The 17239-nt window shown below is 37.7% G+C and overlaps 1 long non-coding RNA gene across 1 annotated transcript; it reads right to left on the bottom strand.

The window, feature by feature from the left end:
- Nucleotides 1–16295: 16295 nt before the first annotated feature.
- Nucleotides 16296–16918, bottom strand: LOC105511579. The gene is made up of 2 exons (XR_001001733.1): nt 16868–16918; nt 16296–16592 (listed from the first exon to the last, which is right to left on the bottom strand). It is a non-coding gene; the product is annotated as an uncharacterized LOC105511579 (long non-coding RNA).
- Between the last annotated feature and the right edge of the window lie 321 nt (nt 16919–17239).

Genomic DNA, 17239 nt, shown 5'->3' with positions numbered 1-17239 from the left:
TCGATGTGGTTTTGGGGGGAAAGTTTGGGGGCAATTTTTGAAAATTTGAAATAATTACAGTAAAGTTGTATATTCAATACAAATAAATTTTTATTTTGCTGAACCATTTGTAAGTTGCTCAGCAGACATGATATCAGCCCTACCTACCTAAACGTGCATTTTCTACAAAGACATTTTTAACATAACATATCTAAAGCAAGAAGCTACTATTTATAGATTACAACCTTCAGATTCTCAGGCTCTAGTCAAGTTTCTTCATTCTTGCAATAGTATCCTTTATAGTAAAATGATCCAGTTAGGAACAACACATGACATTTACTAGTCATGTCTCTTTAGTTTTATTTCAACCAAAACAATTTCTCGGTCTTTGACTTTTATGACTTTGAATCTTTTGAAGACAAAAGGCCAGTTATTTTATTGAATGTTCCTCAATTTGGGTTTGTTTGATATTTCCTTATGCTTAGAGTCATGTTATGCATCTTTGGCAAAAACATCACAGAAGTGATTCTGCATTCTTATTGCACCCTATCTGGGGGTGCACAGTGTCAATTTGTTCTATTACTAAGAATGTTCCTTTTAGTCAAGTGATTAATGATGTGTCTGCTAGGTATCCTTACTGCAAATATAGTTATTTTTTCTTTTTCATTAATACATATTTTCTGGGGTGGCACTTTGAAATTTTATACATTTATTATTCTTCATCGAAATTTTAATGTATTCAGCTATTTATTTTTATACATATGTGATGGTGGATTCCAATTTTATCTTATTTTTTGTAATCCATGTGACCATTCTTTATTTTTATGGTAAAATTTTCCTGATTTGGCCAGTGGGAGCCCTTTCAAGTAGGCTTCTGAGTCTTTTTGGCATGTGTCTATAATTGTAGTAGAACCACAAATACTCCAGTCTCATCTTTTACTTTCTTTGCCTCAGTCCTAGGAATCAACCATTTCTCCAAGAACAACTTTTCTTTTGAGTAGTAAATGGAATTAAGAAACCAATATTTGGGTGCTAGTTGCTATTGGGGTATCTTGTCTACAGATCCTTTCATAATATATATGGATATTTTCATCTGTATTGATTTCTATATGTATCAAAATACATTGAAAACTATGAGATCTCATCAATACTTCAATATCCAGTCCAACACCACAGAGAAGGAAAGGAAAGAAAATAGAAAGAAAGGAAAGAGAATAGGTAGGGTAAAGAAGGAGAGTGAAAGGAAGGGAAGATAAGGGGGAAAAAAAGGAAAGGGGAAGAGAAGAAAAGGGAAATAAGTAGAATTCAAGAAGTTTAGAATACCCTTTTAGAAAAGCTTAGAGGAGAAGCAGGAATTCACATTCACGGCCATGAATGAAGGCACAGAGAAAGTTTTTGAAAGAGAAATGAGTGAGAAGGGTAGAAGTTTTACTGATTCATTTTTTTTTTTTTCAGATAGAAGATATTCTAAGCTTTTTAGAGCTATTAACAATGTTCATGTCTCTATGACATGGCCGAGCTGGATGGAAGACAACTAATATGGTACTTTTGCCTCTTGAAAATGTATGTGGTTCTTGTTAGATCGCCAAAATAATACTGGATGAGTAATTGTTTTTCAGTAAAGGTAATCTTTCCTTCTCTAGTTTTGTTTTTGGCTCTATTATAGCACTTGAATCAAATTATGAACATGTACTAATGCCTTGTATGTTATAGGCTAGAAATTGGAGATACAAACATGAGTAAAAACCATATTCAAGAAGTTTGCAGATGAATAGAGGAGAGGCATAAAAGTAAATAGACTACTGTGATTTAATTTTAATTGGGTAATGTTTGCTGTTCTGACAGAGTACTTCCCATGTGTAAAGTATTGTGCTTTAAACTTCCCTGGCACATTGGTCCCAGTTTATGTGCATCCCCAGATCCATATCACTCTGCCTGTTCCCCACCTCGGTAATGTCCATTGCTTCCTGGTCAGAGTGGACCTCTCAAAATCTCGCTTCATTCCCGTGGCCATAAAATCCTGCCTGCTGCCCTCACTTGTCGTGCCAACCGGCAAGAGGAGACCATTCTACACTTGTGGTGGTCAGACTAAACCCACAGAGGTTACAGCTTCCCTATTAGTTGCTAGACAAAATAACTTAACTTTTACATATGGGGGAGTAAATGACTTGACCAATGGAAGACAGGAGTGTAGAAGGAGTCACAGAAACATTGCTCACCTGTCTTCTCCTGACTCAGTGATTTATGACAGATCAGTTTTGCCTCACATGACTGAACAACTGGCTTTGTTGTATTGCAATGCTGTGTTTACTTCTGGAATGCACCGACTTGAAAATATGTTCTCTCTTTACCTGCCTTGTTCCTCTTTTCTTCTTCATTTGACTTTTCTCTTGCCTCCCTAGGATTTTGCCTCCAAATAATAAATTCACACAAAAACGTTGGCATCACTTATATGTTCCAGGAAACACAGGCTAAGAGAAGTTGTATTAACTCAATTAACTCTCATCACAGTCTTCTGCACTTGGCATAAACTATTAATGTCTCCTCTTAGGCTCATATTTTTTGACTTCAGTGTTCATTCATGTGCATGACCGGTAGACTATGTAATGATGGAACTAGAGACACATAGCTTAGACTAAATGGTCAGAGGAGTTAGTGCCCAAGCTGAGCCTTGAAAGACTAGGAATTTTGCTGGTGAAGGGGAAAAAGCATTACAGATGTAACATAAACAAAGATAAAGAAGTAATACAAAGCAAAAATATATCCATATTGTTGGAGAAAGAAAGCAGCACTGGAAATAATGATAATAGATGTTGGTAAGGGGAAAAAGTAGATAAAATAGTACCTGAAATGGGATTTGGAACTTGAGCATAATTAAAAACTAATAAGAAGAACAAAGTTAGGTGCGAGAAGTAGAATATACAAGAAAAGGACAGGATAATCAATAGTGTGAGTTTCCTGAAAAGGAGGAACAGATGAAATTCATGAAAAAGGTGCAGAATTTGGCGTCATGTAGGGATTAAATAAAAAGGACAGTCAATGTTAAGGGAAAAACTTTTAAATTCTCTCTTGAGACTTGTCCATGTTTGTAGTCTGGAGAAAAGAAGCCCAGAGGAAGAGAGAATAGAGAGCAGATGAGACTGACTATTATCTAGAGGCTATCAGGATAACACTTAATTTTCTGAGACTAGAGGAAAGAGTTAAGTTGTAAACAAGTTAGCAGGAGAGAGGAGTATAATAAAGTTAAAGGACACACTGCTCCCAATGTTCTTTTTGGTTTTCATCTAAAATTAGAGAAGTAATCTGCCAATAATGGAGGATTGCCATTTGACAGCTGGTAGACAGTAGAGGGGAAGATTCAGACTGCTTGATGAGAGGAAAGAGAGAAAGAGCTGCTCAAGTAAAACAAATGACTTGGTCAAGTGGCATTGGGGAAGCACTGGTGACTTAGAACATAAATCAACACTGAGTGTTTTTGAGTCACATAGTTTTGCATTATTTTTTCTCAGCAGTACTTACCACCACTGTTGTAGGAATGATTAAAGTTGGTAAATTATTGACCGGTGCAGGATTGGGCTTTTGCTGGTGAGTGGAGCAGAAGAGTATTAGAATATATTTTCTAGCTAAAAGCTCTTTTATGATCTATACAGCCATAGGACAACTTCCTCTTTGACATATCCCACAAATTAAATGTGATTCAGCACAAGGACAGAATTCAAAACAAAAACTATATGATCTCCTCAATAGTACAGAAAAAGCTTTTGAGAAAATCCAACGTCTCTTTATATTAAAAGCCCTCAACAAACTAGGCACTGATGGAACATACCTAACAAAATCAGAGTCATCTGTGACAAATTCACAAACAACATCATACTGAAGGGGCATACGCTGGAAGCACAACCCTTGAGAACTGGAACAAGGTGAGGATGCCCACTCTTACCACTCCTGTTGAAACATAGTACTGGAAGTGCTAGCTAGAGGAACCAGGCAAGAGGGGAAAAAAGGCATCCAAATAGGAAAAGAAGAAGTCAAACTATCTCTCCTTGTGCACAATATGATTCTATATCTTGAAAACCCTACAGACTTCACCAAAGGGCCCCTGGAACTGATAAATGACTTAAGTAAAACTTCAGAATACAAAAATCAATGTACAAAAATTAGTAACATTTCTATACACCAATAATATTCCTGACTGAGAGCCAAATTAAGAATGTAATCCCATTTAAAATGGCCAGAAAAAAATAAAATATCTAGGAACTCATCTAGCTTAGAAGGGGGAAAAAAGACCTCTACAAGGACAACTAGTAAACACTGCTAAAATAAATCATAGATGAGACAAACAAATGGAAAAACATGAAAAGCTCATGGATTAGATGAATTACTATTGGCCATATTGCCCAAGCAATCTATAGACTCAATGCTATTTCTATCAAACTGCCAAGATCATTTTTCACATAACTGGCAAAAAACTATTCTAAAATTCATATGTAACCAAAAAGGAGCTGGAATTGCCAAAGCAATCCTAAGCAAAAATAACAAATATGGAGGCTTCTCATTATCTGACTTAAAAATATATTATAAGACTCCAGTAACCAAAACAGCACAGTACTAGTGTAAGAAGAGACACATAGGCCAGTGGAAGAGAAAAGATAATACAAAAATAAAGCCACACTCTGACAGCCATCTAATCTTTGACAAAAGTCAACAAAAATAAGCAATGTTGTTAGGACTTCCTATTCAGTAAATGGTGCTGTGATAGCTTATTAGCCACATGCAGAAGAATGAAACTTGACTATACCTTTTAGTATATACAAAAATTAACCAAGATGCGTTAAAGATTTAAATATAAGACCTCAAACTATAAGGATCTTAGAAGAAAACTATAAAACACCATCCTGGACATGGGCCTTAGGAAAGAATTTATGACTAAGTCCTCAAAAGCAATTGCGACAAAAACAAACATTGACAAGTGAGACCTAATTAAACTAAACAGTTTCCGCCCAGCAAAATAAACTATCAAAGATGTAAACAGACAATCCGCAAAATAAGAGTAAATATTTGAAAACTCTGCATTCAGCAAAGGTCTAATATCCAGGATCTTAAGGAACTTAAACAGCTCAGAAGAAAAAAAAAAAAAAAAATTCCATTTAAAAGGGGGCAAAGGAGGACAAGAACAGATACTTCTCAAAAAAGACACACAAGTGGCCAAAAACATCTGAAAAAAATGCTCCAAATCACTAATCATCAGAGAAATGCAAATCAAAACCACCATGAGATACTCTCTCATACCAGTCAGAATGACTATTATAAAAAAGACAAAAAAATAACAGATGCTGACAAGGCTGTAGAGAAAAGGGAACACTTATAAACTGTTAGTGAGAATGTAAATTAGTTCAGCCACTGTGGAAAAAAGTTTGGAGATTTCTCAAAGAACTTGAAATAGAACTAACATTCAACCCACCAATCCCATTACTACATACATATTTAAAAGAAAACAAATCACTCTAATAAAAAACACATGCACTTGCATGTTCATTGTAGCACTACTCACAAGAGTCAAGTCATGGACTCAACCTAGGTGACCATCAGTGTTGAATTAGATAAAGAAAATATAACAGATATACACCATGGAATACTGTACAGCTATGAAAAAGAACAAAATTTTGTTCTTTGCAGAAACATAGATGCAGCTGGCGGACATCATCCTAAGTGAATTAATGCAGGAACAGAAAACAAAAAACTGCATGTTTTCACTTACAAGTGGGAGCTAAACATTGGGTACTCATGGACATAAAAATGGCAACAATAGGCACTGGGGACTACTGGGGAGCAGGAAAGAGGACAAGTGTTGAAAAACTAAGTGTTGGGTACTATGCTCAGGACCTGGGTGAAGGGATCATTTGTTCCCCAAACCTCAGCATAATGCAATATACACAGGTAACAAACCTGCACACGTAACCCCTGAATCTAAAATAAAAGTTGAAAGAGAAAATAAATACATACATAAATAAATGTTTGTTGAATGCTGTAATACCATGCCAAGATCATAATGGGATTAAAGACGTAGTCAACCTAGAAACCTAAGAGTTTATGGTTAAGACATTGAACATTGGTATGAAATATTCTTTAGTTAGAATTGTTCCAAATAATGACAAGATTGAAGGTATGACTGTGAAGGTTGATAGCTGCAGTGGATAAAGTCGAAAGTTGTCAGAGTAAAACAGATTTTTTAAAAAATTTCTAAAGTCAGTATGTTTGTGGATTATTCAAGAAAACACTTATAATTAAAGTCCTTAGGTTAGAAACAAGTACAAATGCTGGGGTCAAATTCTTGATTAATATGGTGGAATTGTAGATGACTGAAGCAGGGAGATGTAAGAACTACATAGTAAGATACCAAGGACTCCAAACGAAAAGGAGCTGTTATGTAAGATAAAAAGCAAAATGACTGAGAAATGATTAAGTACTGAGAAGACTGTTGAGTACATATGAACTCACTCACTCTGGGAAGATCCAGCTCTCCAGGATGATGGTAAGATGTCCTTGACTCCAAAATAGAGCACCTGGAGAGTAAGTTCCACCTTTGTCCTGTCCTGGGCTCATGACTTTTTGCTGCCCCTTGAAGTAGCACTTTAGAGAAGATGGGAAGAAAACTGAGATATATACCTGCATGATTTGTAACCCGATCAGAGTCCTTAGGAGGAGCAATGAGTTATCAATACACAGTGAATAGTCCTTTCTTTTTCAATGTGAAAGCTTAAGTTGACCCCTTTGATACAAATTACATTCTTACCCCTCTCTGAACTCATTTTTGTCTGTAGCACAAATTTCTCAAAGTCTTCCACAGATTTTGCCCAAAGCAGAGCTAGCCACTTGAGGCTGACCATAATTTACAGCATCAATTGCATACAGTTTGTTCTTATAAAATTCTAGTACCATAAAATGAGAAATTTTAAGCAAGGACAAATGAAGTCTTAGGAATAATTCTGTTTACAGAAGCATTTAAATCTACCTAGCTGGAAAATTATGATACTATTGGCTATCTTAATTCTTCTGAATAAAAGAAGGTAAGCCACCCCACTATCCTGCTTGTTTTCTCTCTTTATTTTCTCTCTCTTCCTCCTCTAAGCTGCTGATCTTCAATCCGTAATTTGACTCCTGTTTTTATGAGATAATCTCTATATCTTACACTTCCGATATAAGATATTCCCTATCTGGTCAATATTTGCTGTTCAATAGCGTTCACTAGCTATGCCTCATTTATCAATCTGTCTTCAGTGTGTATATTCACTGGATTGTGAGCTTTTTACGTCAGAGCATATTATACATTGTGGCAAATTAATAGTATTCATAATTTTACTTAAGGCCCACCCTGAATGCACACCCTGTGGTTTAATAGTTCATCCCACTTGAGCACAAGGACTGGCCAGCAAGATGTCAGCAAATGGAACAACAGCAGAAGCTTTAAAAATGTATGTGTATTTCTACTTGTGCTCCTAACAATTGAGCTTGCCATTCTTATACCTGTCTCTTCATGAGCACATGTGAAGAAGAGTTGAGGCTATTCTAGACTAGTTGTCAGCCACTGATCCCTAAGTATGTGAGAGCTCAGTCAAAACGAACACAATGACTTTCCCAACACTTAGCTATTGGTCACCACATATGGAGCATAGCTGAAACTACAGGAACTTTCCTGCTGACCTGTAGCCTTGTGAATAATAGTAATCTGGTTATTGTGATGGCCGGGCATGGTGGTTCACACTTGTAATCCTAGCACTTTGGGAGGCCAAAGCGGGTGGATCACCTGAGGCCAAAAGTTCAAGACCAACCTGGGCAACATGGTAAAACCCCGTCTCTACTAAAAATACAAAAATTAGCCAGGTGTGGTGGCACTTGCCTGTAATCCCAGCTACTCAGGAGGCTGAGGCAGGAGAATCGCTTGAGCCTGGAAGGTGGAGGTTGTAGTGAGCCGAGATTGCTCCATTGCACTCCAGCCTGGGTGGCAGAGCAAGACTCTGTCTCAAAAAAAAAAAGGGAATAAATAATAATAATAATCTGGTTATTATTTTAAGCCACTGAGATTTGGAATAACATGTAATGTAGCATTGTTGTGTCTTATTGAATTAAAAACTTAGCTAATTATACATTTTCTGCAAAAGTTAGTATTCCATAGGCATTGTTTTATTTAAAGATGGGTAAATAAACAATGGTCGGGTTTCATGGTAAGTTAAGGTGTATGTGAATGAGACCACCATAATAGTATCTCATCTCTGACTCATTACATAACCAGAGACTACAATCCATTGCCAGAAAATAAGCTTTTCCAGAACATAATCAATGTATTTTTTTGTATACCCAGTACCTACGAGAGTCTCTGGTATATTCACAATATCATAGGCACTCAGTCAATAAGTGAATGAATAAAAAGACAAATTCATTAATTCTAGTCAGTTATTTTAAAATTTGAGTACAGTATTTATTTAATGAATGAAGGAATGAGGATTCAACATTGCTACATAGGAAGCTCTTTGTTTATTACAGTTGCTCCCTGAAATAAGATTAAGGAGTGGGAAACAATCCAATTAAACTAAGCCTACAAATAAGGAAATATATAGGAATAAAGGAGAGATGGGCAATCCTGACGAATGCAACATATTTTGTAATGCAAGCATCCCAGAGAAAGGAAGAGTTAGGAAGGAAAAGCATTCTATTTTGCTAAAACAGCTTCCCCAGAACTTCTCATGCAATGTTTTCAAAGTGAGTGTGCAGAAAACCTACCAAAGACTTCTTATTTCTGTAAATTGGGCAACATTGCTTTAGAATGAGATGTATGTAGTTGTATTTCTTGTGATTTCAACCTAAACTAATTTTGTTGTTAGTGTCTTTTGAAAATAAATGCAAAAGCTTGCCTTTCCTTTTTCAGATTCCAATTAATAGCAGTATTTTAATAGTTATTCTGATATAATGTATCAACATTACTATGCAGATAGCTCCATGTTGCAGCAATGATGTTTTGTGCTTGGATGATAATAACTGTCAAAATGCAAAGGCTTAGTGAACAGGACCCATGGGGAATGGCAGGATGACACTCTATGCAAGACATTTTGCTAATAGGTCTGAGAGCAATTACTGTATGGTTTATGATCACAACACTTAACCCTCTCACTCTCAGATTGTGAGAAGCCTAGCCAGCAAATAGCTTGAGGGAAATTTTTGGCACTCTATAATGCTTTATCAGTAAAGTCTATTGAAGGAGAATGTTATCAAGACTGCTAAATATGTCTGCATATCAGAAATGTCAACTTGGTCTATAACATAGCTGCTGTACAGGAAATGAGCAAATCAGAGAAGATGGGGGCCTTTTTAATTTACTAGATCCTGAACTAGCCTATTCTGGTACTTGCATTTATAACTTGAAGTTCAGCTGATCAGTTACTCTTTTCTTGTTTTCATTAACTGCTCCTTCACGTCAGCGTTAAGATCTCTCCGTGTCATACCTGAGTGTTGTTATGACATTTTGCTAGTTCCTGTGTCATTTGAAAAAAATGTAATCATATGAGTTGTGTTTACAGAAGATACTATGGGCCCTTTACCCATCATTCAATATTCTTTCCAAAATATTCTAAATCTGCTTTCTGCCTTTCTGTCAAACAATAAGATACCTTGGCTTCTCAACCCCATCATTCTTTGTGTACACCAACACATGTTCTGTTATTTATTTACTCTTCATCTGCTATGAATAAAAAGGATCAAGTTATCGTCAGATTAAACCATAACTAGGAGTGTGGGGATCACAAACAAATGCGATTATTAAAAGGAAGCTTTATAATTTAGAGATCTGGGAAGAGGGTGACAATATGGTAGAGGCTGGATGTGACCTTAAGTCACTAAGTGATCTGGAGATAGGCTCTGAGCCCACAGCATTCAGATGTAATACGTTTCTAATTCCAATCAGTATGTCTTGCAGATACTGACAATTTAAGCTGAAAATTAACAAAAATTATCTTCAAATTTGATAATTATGTATAATATAGGCATTTTTATAAGTAACCACTATGAGGTCCTTCTAAAAAATTTATGTTTGGATAAGTGAGAATATAGATTTTTTCCCTACAATCTCATACAATAAACTTGGCATTCTTTTCTGCAATACTTATACTGCATCAATTTGCAAAATAGAAGGACAATTGCCAACAATAATAAACTTCATTTTTAATGTTTATTAAAGAAAGTCATTTGAAGTACCTATCCAATCAGTTCATAAGAACCTCAGCCAAGGCTTTTTGATACATGTGTGCATTTGTAGTCATTATAGATATATAAATATATTTATTATAATAAATTTCTAGCCTTAAGCAGTAAACTTTTGTTGAGAAATGAGCAACTTTTTAGAGTTTACACAAAGGCACTGTTTAGTCCAGCAATAAGGGTGACATTTTCCTAGATATGATTTTTAACCCAAAATGTGAAGTCTCCAGAAGGAGTTGATACTGTATGACTTTGCCTTCCCAGCTAGAGCTGTTTGGCTCAGTGGAGGACACCTGGTCATGCTGGGCCAATCAGAATCACTCTCCTGGTCCATTCCTACTTGAAATCAAAAGCTACAAGGTAGTTACTTTTTGCCTTGTGATGAAGTCAAAGAAGCTAATCTTCATGAAGACAAGAATCATAAACCAATGAAGAGAGGAACAGGGAAAAGAAGGGGAGGAGGCATAGCATCTAACAATTGGTTGGCTTCATTTTCAATGGGTTTCCACCTCCTGGCTCCAGGCACTTCTAAAGTCTGGCTATCTTTTGTTGCCATGGATTTTAGGAGATATGCACACATTATTTTAATGAAACAACTCCCTCCAATTTAAGAAAATCAACTTAGATTGAGCAGAGAACAGCAGCCTTATCAACAGAAAAATTATGATATCTGAGATGGAAAAGAACAGAGTGTGGTGAAAACCTACAGAAAAGACCTCAGACTCAAATTTGGGGAATGTAGTTATTTTCTTGGAGATAGTACCAACCCCGGGGGGTAGAGAGATGGAGTCAGCCAGAAGAATAACAGAATGGCCTCCAGAAAGAGAAAACAGAGTTATGAAGGCTACAGATGAGAAAGAGCAAGGGGAGGTTGAGGGAAGGGAAGTAGTTCAGGTGGGTAAAAGATGAGGCTGGACAACAAAACAAAGTTCAGATTTTAAGATGACTTAAAAAACTGTCACGAAGAGTTGGACTTGATCCTGAGAGCAAAGGAGAACACCATAGGCAGGGGCCAGCCATTTAAGAGATTTGTAGGCCTGGTAGTATTCATTATTTTTTATCCAAATAGCATGGGAAGAACAGGTTGGCATTCTAGGGAGAAATAGATACATCTAGTTAGAATTATTATAGAAATGTAGGGACTAAGTGATGAGGAAAAGCAGAAAAGCATAAAAGAAGATGGTTACATGGTTATAAGAGATATTAGTAGATAGCAGATCAATTGGATATGTAGGGTTAATGAGAGGGAAGGATCTTGGAGGAGAGCTGGCAGTATAAAATTTACCAGTTATCAAGCAAAACTGGTGTCTTAGTTTATTTGGTGTTTCTATAAAGGAATACCTGAGGCTGGGTAACTTAAAAGAGGTTTATTTGGCTCACAGTTCTGAAGGCTGCACAGAGCATGGTGCCAGCATCTGCTTCTGGTGAGGGCTTCAAGATGTTTCCACACATGGTGTAAGATGAAGCAGAGCTAGTATGTGCAGAGATCACATGGAGAGAGAGGAAGCAAGAGAGGCAGGGGAAATGCCAGGCTCTTTTAAACAACCAGGTCTTGTGGGAACTAATAAGGTGAGAATTCACTCCTCACCTCCTCACTGCAAGAGGGCATTAATCGATTTATCAGGGATTCCCCTCCACAAACCAAATACCTCCCACTAGGTCACATCTCCATTAGAGATCAAATTTCAACATGAGATTTGGAAGGGAAAAACATCCAAACTCTAGAAAACACTGTGTGATTTTTATTTCCTTGAGAATCATGTTTTTCTCCCATTTCTTCACTTGTATGTTGTGATGAAGTAGAAAAAACAGGAGCTATTTAAGATAAGAGCAAAGGACCCAAATCACTATAGAACCTATTCTGTCTGAGAGCACCTTGCTAGTTCCAAAAACTATCCAAGGGGTGAGGTGATCTCTGGTCTAATATAGGGAGGTGTTAACATTCAGAAGTTGTGTTTTTTGTTTTTTAACAAAAGCACCCTAGTTTGAATCCACTTACAAGGCACTATGCTAGGCATTGGAGGATATATTGGAAGACATACAGAAGATACACTGAAAAACAAGGTATGAAAAGTAACTACCTTCATGGAGCTTATAGACTACTAGGAGAGACAGCCATTGAACAAGTAATTTAAAAAAATTATTTATAGTTTGGGAACTGTATAACAGGGAGTTCTGACTAAACTGTATGTATTTGAGAAACCTTGAGGAAGTACTGATTAGGTGGTGTTATGAACCAAATACGGTTCCCCTTTCAAATTTATATTATGAAGCCCTAATCCCCAATGTGATTCTACCAGAAGATAGGGTCTTTAAGGAGATAATTATGGTTAAATTAGGTCACAAGACTGGAACCCTCGTCTGATAGGACTGGTGTCTTCACAAGAAGAGGAAGAAACATCATGAGAGTGTGTGCATACAGGAAAGACCATGTGAGGAAACAGAGAGAAGGCAGCTTCTGCAAGCCAGAAAGAGAGGCCTCACCAGAAACCAATCCTACTGGCATCTTGATCTTGGACTTTCTGCATCCAGCACTGTGAGAAAAAAAAGTTATTTAAGCAGCTCAGTCTGTGGTATTCTGTCATGGTGGCTCAGGCAGTCTAGATGGATGGCATTCTGACGGACGAGTAAGAATACACTTGTCACATGGAGGCAGGTTGGGAAGGAGCATATCCTGCCTGAGGTCAGAGGCCTTGAGGGTGTTGCAGCAACCTAGCGATCTGTGTGGAAGCTTGGAGTGAAGCAGCAGGACCAGAATGGCTGCCTTGGAGCCCAGGTATGTTGATTGCTTTGCTTGTTATCTAAAAAGTATTGGATAAACCCACTGAAAGGTTTAAATGAAGGGAGTAACATAAACAGATTTTCTAGGAAAAATTGTAATCTTGGCTTCAGTCTAGAGAATGGGTTGGAAGGAGCCAAGACTCGATGCAGGGGGTGAGTTCAGTGGCTGGTGTAGAAACTCGGGAGTGATCATTGTGGCAGTGCATGGCACAGGAGTGGATGGACTCTAGATGCTTAGGAGGGGCCATTGACTTGTTTTATGATTGGTGACATATTTTGGGATGAGCAGACAGAGGTGTTGAGAATGGATTTTGGTTTGGGGCCTTGCTTACCTCGGTAGATGGCAGTGTGACTTACTTAGGGAACCATGGAGAAAAATACTTTTAGTGGGGAATATCCTCCTTTTTTGTGGCAGGTGAAACCAAGAGTCAGGTGGGTCTGGGAACTATGTTTAGGAGTCACTGATTTTTGCATAACAGGAAACTACTATCTGCAGATGTAGTGAACAAGATTCATGTGCTGAGAGCCAGGCAGCACTCCAGGTTCAGAAAGCAAGCAGCCTCCAAAGCAGAAGATCCTCAGTTATAGGCACTGGTCAACATGGGAGTGTGCACTATGATAGGAAGAATTCAGTGCCCTGGGATCACCCTTCATCCAGATACCGAGTCTCTGGTAGTGAGACTCACTTCACCTTTGATCAGGCTCAGGTTCATATTCTTTATACGCTAAGCAAGACTAACTCAGCATCTACACCAAGAAAAGGCGTGGGTGGCTCCTCCTCCCTGAGCCTGCTCTCTCAGTTTCCAAATGGATGCAAGCCCCACTCCTCTCTTGTAATTATTGGCCAGGAAGCAATAGTCAGGCAGCTGATATATTTACATATGTCTGAATAAATTCTTATTTAACAAATGTTTATGCAGTGCATACGCTAGTAACTTATTTTTTCCTCACAAGAACATGATGAAGTACATAATATTATTATCATCAATATGCAGAAAAGGAAACTGAGTCATATAGAAATCTGTGACTCTTCCTAACAAACTCTAGCTATTAAGAGGCATAGAGCTAGGATTTATTTTTGGAATGCTGGTCTATTCTTACCATACCTACTACAATATTAATTGCCTTTTTCCCTTTTATATGTTTAATTAACTGGAATAACACTGACAGTTGATGTTATGGAAGACTCAGATGTAAAAAGGCCTGCATCTAGTCCCTTGTGGTTCAAATGAGCTCCCAGAATTGGGCCCCAAATAGGTTCCATTATCAATCCCCACATTTTAGCAGGTCCTTCTTTGGTTTGGGGAAAAAAAAATGTCACATGCCCTTTTAGAGGAATCCCAAGAATAAACCGTGGTAAATACAGTTGGTGCCAGACAGCCTACGCTAGAAACTGATTGTGTCTGCTTGGGCAGAGAACACAGACAGCCCTGGCAGAAAAGAAGTACAAGCTGTCCTCCTGTCGCCCCGACAATGCATCCCAATTTCCACTACCTGCTGTTCCCACCTTCCTTTAGAAGGAAACAGAGAACTCTTGTAAATCTTCTGCTGGGTTTGTCAAGCCAGGTTACAGAATAAAGCAGAAAACTCCCTTGCACTCCAACCTGCTTTGCAGCTCAGTTGTAGCTGCAGTGCGTGTGTGCGTATGGGTGTGTGTGTATGTGTGTGTGTTTCACACCAAGATGTGTCTCTTAAAGAAAGGCTGCCGTGAGGTACCACAAACTGTTAGTGGAGAGAAGGGCTAGGGCGCTAACCATCCGCACAACTATTACCCTTAGGGGATGTTAGCTTTCGGGCTGCTGTTTTTAAAAGTAAAGTTAAAAAAAGAAACTTAAAATACAAGAAAGTACACAGTTATAATTTGTTCAAAGAAAATAATAGAAGGATACAATTGTAAAAATTAAATAAAGAAAAAATAAAAACAAACAAAATAAATAATATAGATGGCATAAAGGCAAAAGAACTGTTAGGCAAAATAAATGTAAAGCTTAATACAAGCAGCATGAGACGCATGGGTGAGCACAGTTGCAGAGAAATAAGGTATTCTGTATGTCCTCCTTTTTCCACAAAAAGCACCTAAACCTGGTGCTTTAGGCCTTGAGGCATGAGACTCTTGGAGGGATTGCCTAAGTAGAAAGTCTCAGGCAAAAGCACTGGAATCTAGCACCCCTGCCTAATTCAGACATGTTTTCATACCCAAGGTTTTGAAGGAGATCTAATCAACACCCTGCTCCTGTGGGGCCCCTAGTATCCAGTAGTAAAGCAAACACTGATAAAAACCAAACAGTCGAGCAGAAATGTCCATTGCCCTCACCTCCATCTGGCTAGAACTTGCCTTAATTCCACTACTATTGAATAACATATAGTTTCCTTCTCGATATTCTCTTAGATTTTCAGTAAGAAGGTTTAAGGCCACCTACCCTATCTCACAGACATTAAATTTAGCAATACTATTGTTGGTATTACTGATAATAACTGCGGCATTTGTTGCATGGTATTTGATTCTGTGTGTGGTGGGGGGTCTGTATTTTGAACACATTTTATCTCTTTTTTATTAAATGCCACTGATTTAGGGAAGTATGTAGGTAGGTTATATTAGTGGCCCTGAGTCTTCACCATTCCCTGTACAAAAGCCCTTTGCCATGTGTATTATTCAGGCTTTGATTGAAATATTAATCTCATCTACAAATACCCTCACAGATACACCAAGAATAATGTTTTACCAAATGTCTGGGTACCACAAGGCGCAGTCAAGTTGACATGTAAAATTAACTAGCCATGTGAATTTGCAGTTACTCCCACAAAAAATATAAACTGTTTTTTCACCCTTTAACTTAGATTTGGCTATGTGACTTGTTTTAATCATTGAATGCTAGCTGGCATGTCATGACCTAAGGCTTTAAAAGCACTTTTGTGTTTCTACCTGTCCTCTTGCATCTCTGCTGTCACTGTGAGATAATGTGTCTGGGACAGCCTGCTGGTCCCAAGGGAAAAATGAGTGACTCATGAAGCAGAACTGAGTTGCCCCAATTGAACCCAGTCCAAATCAGCCAATTCCAGCTAACCCATAGCCACATTAACTAAATACAACCTTATGATTATAAGACTCGGAGAATTTGTTCATTTTGTTATGCAATGTTATTGTGCTCCTAGTTAACCATTACAACATCCTTTCTTTAGGCCTTTAAAAAAATCTCTTCTATATGTTTAGTTGTTATAAATTTTCCTATGATATCCAGTTCTCTCATCTGATTTTTATAACAATACTCGAAATTATTGATAGCACAGATGTTTTACAGAGGTTTAATAGCAACCTCATCAACGGTATAATGCTCACTTTCAGTACTGAAAGTTATGTAGGACAAGTTAAACAAAGCCGGCCCTCTGTAAGTGTATAATATAAGGGCGGATATACTTTTATGCAAATAACTAAAGTCTGTAACAGAGAGATGTAATCCTGTCAGTCTCCTGTTCAAAACCCTTTGATGTCTCTCCACCAGCTTGCAGAATAAAATCCAAAATTCTTAGTCCAGAAGTCAACCCTATGCCATTTTATCCAAACTCCTCTTTTTGTCTTGAATAACCTGTATGTTGAAAAGAATTAATGAAATACTATTAGAAAAGTAGTTTGCTTTTTAATCTTTCACCATCCCGTTAAACCTGTTCGGTATGCGTACTCCTTCCCCTGCTCCTAGATGCAAACTTAGACAAGTTCACAACTTTTTCTTCCTGCTAGATTTTTTCTTTCTTTTACTCCTTTTAAGTTATATGCATAATCTAAATTCTATCACTAAATTTTCCAGTAAAACAGATGAATCAAAACTCAAAAGTTAATGTGAGGTCAAACTCTTTTCTTTACCTATGCAGGATCCTGTGAGAAACTACTGTAGAAAAGAGAGATTTTCCTTTTTGTTCATTCATTTCCTCCTTCACTAGTCAACTGCTGTTTCTGACCACACCAAGGTGGAACCTGGAGTAGGAAGGAGAGAGAGAGGGTAAGTGAAGTCTCACTGACCAATGCTAAAATAAGATGACTTTAGGCTTTCTGGTCCTGGTCAATGTTTACTATTTCTTCCTCATATTAAGCCTCTCTGAATGCATTTAACCATGGGAGCAAGGCCTCTCCCTCAGCTGCATCCCCCAAATTTATTTCAGCTCCTAGTAGTCCCACATAACCTCTCATAGCTGGAGGTTCTCTCAGTATGTAAGACTACCATCTTGGATACAATCC

Source organism: Colobus angolensis, unplaced genomic scaffold (assembly GCF_000951035.1).
Source record: "Colobus angolensis palliatus isolate OR3802 unplaced genomic scaffold, Cang.pa_1.0 Scaffold200, whole genome shotgun sequence".
Classification (NCBI taxonomy): Eukaryota; Metazoa; Chordata; class Mammalia; order Primates; family Cercopithecidae; genus Colobus; species Colobus angolensis.
The sequence above is the reverse complement of the archived record's forward strand: the minus strand, read 5'-3'. Positions and strand labels throughout refer to the sequence as shown.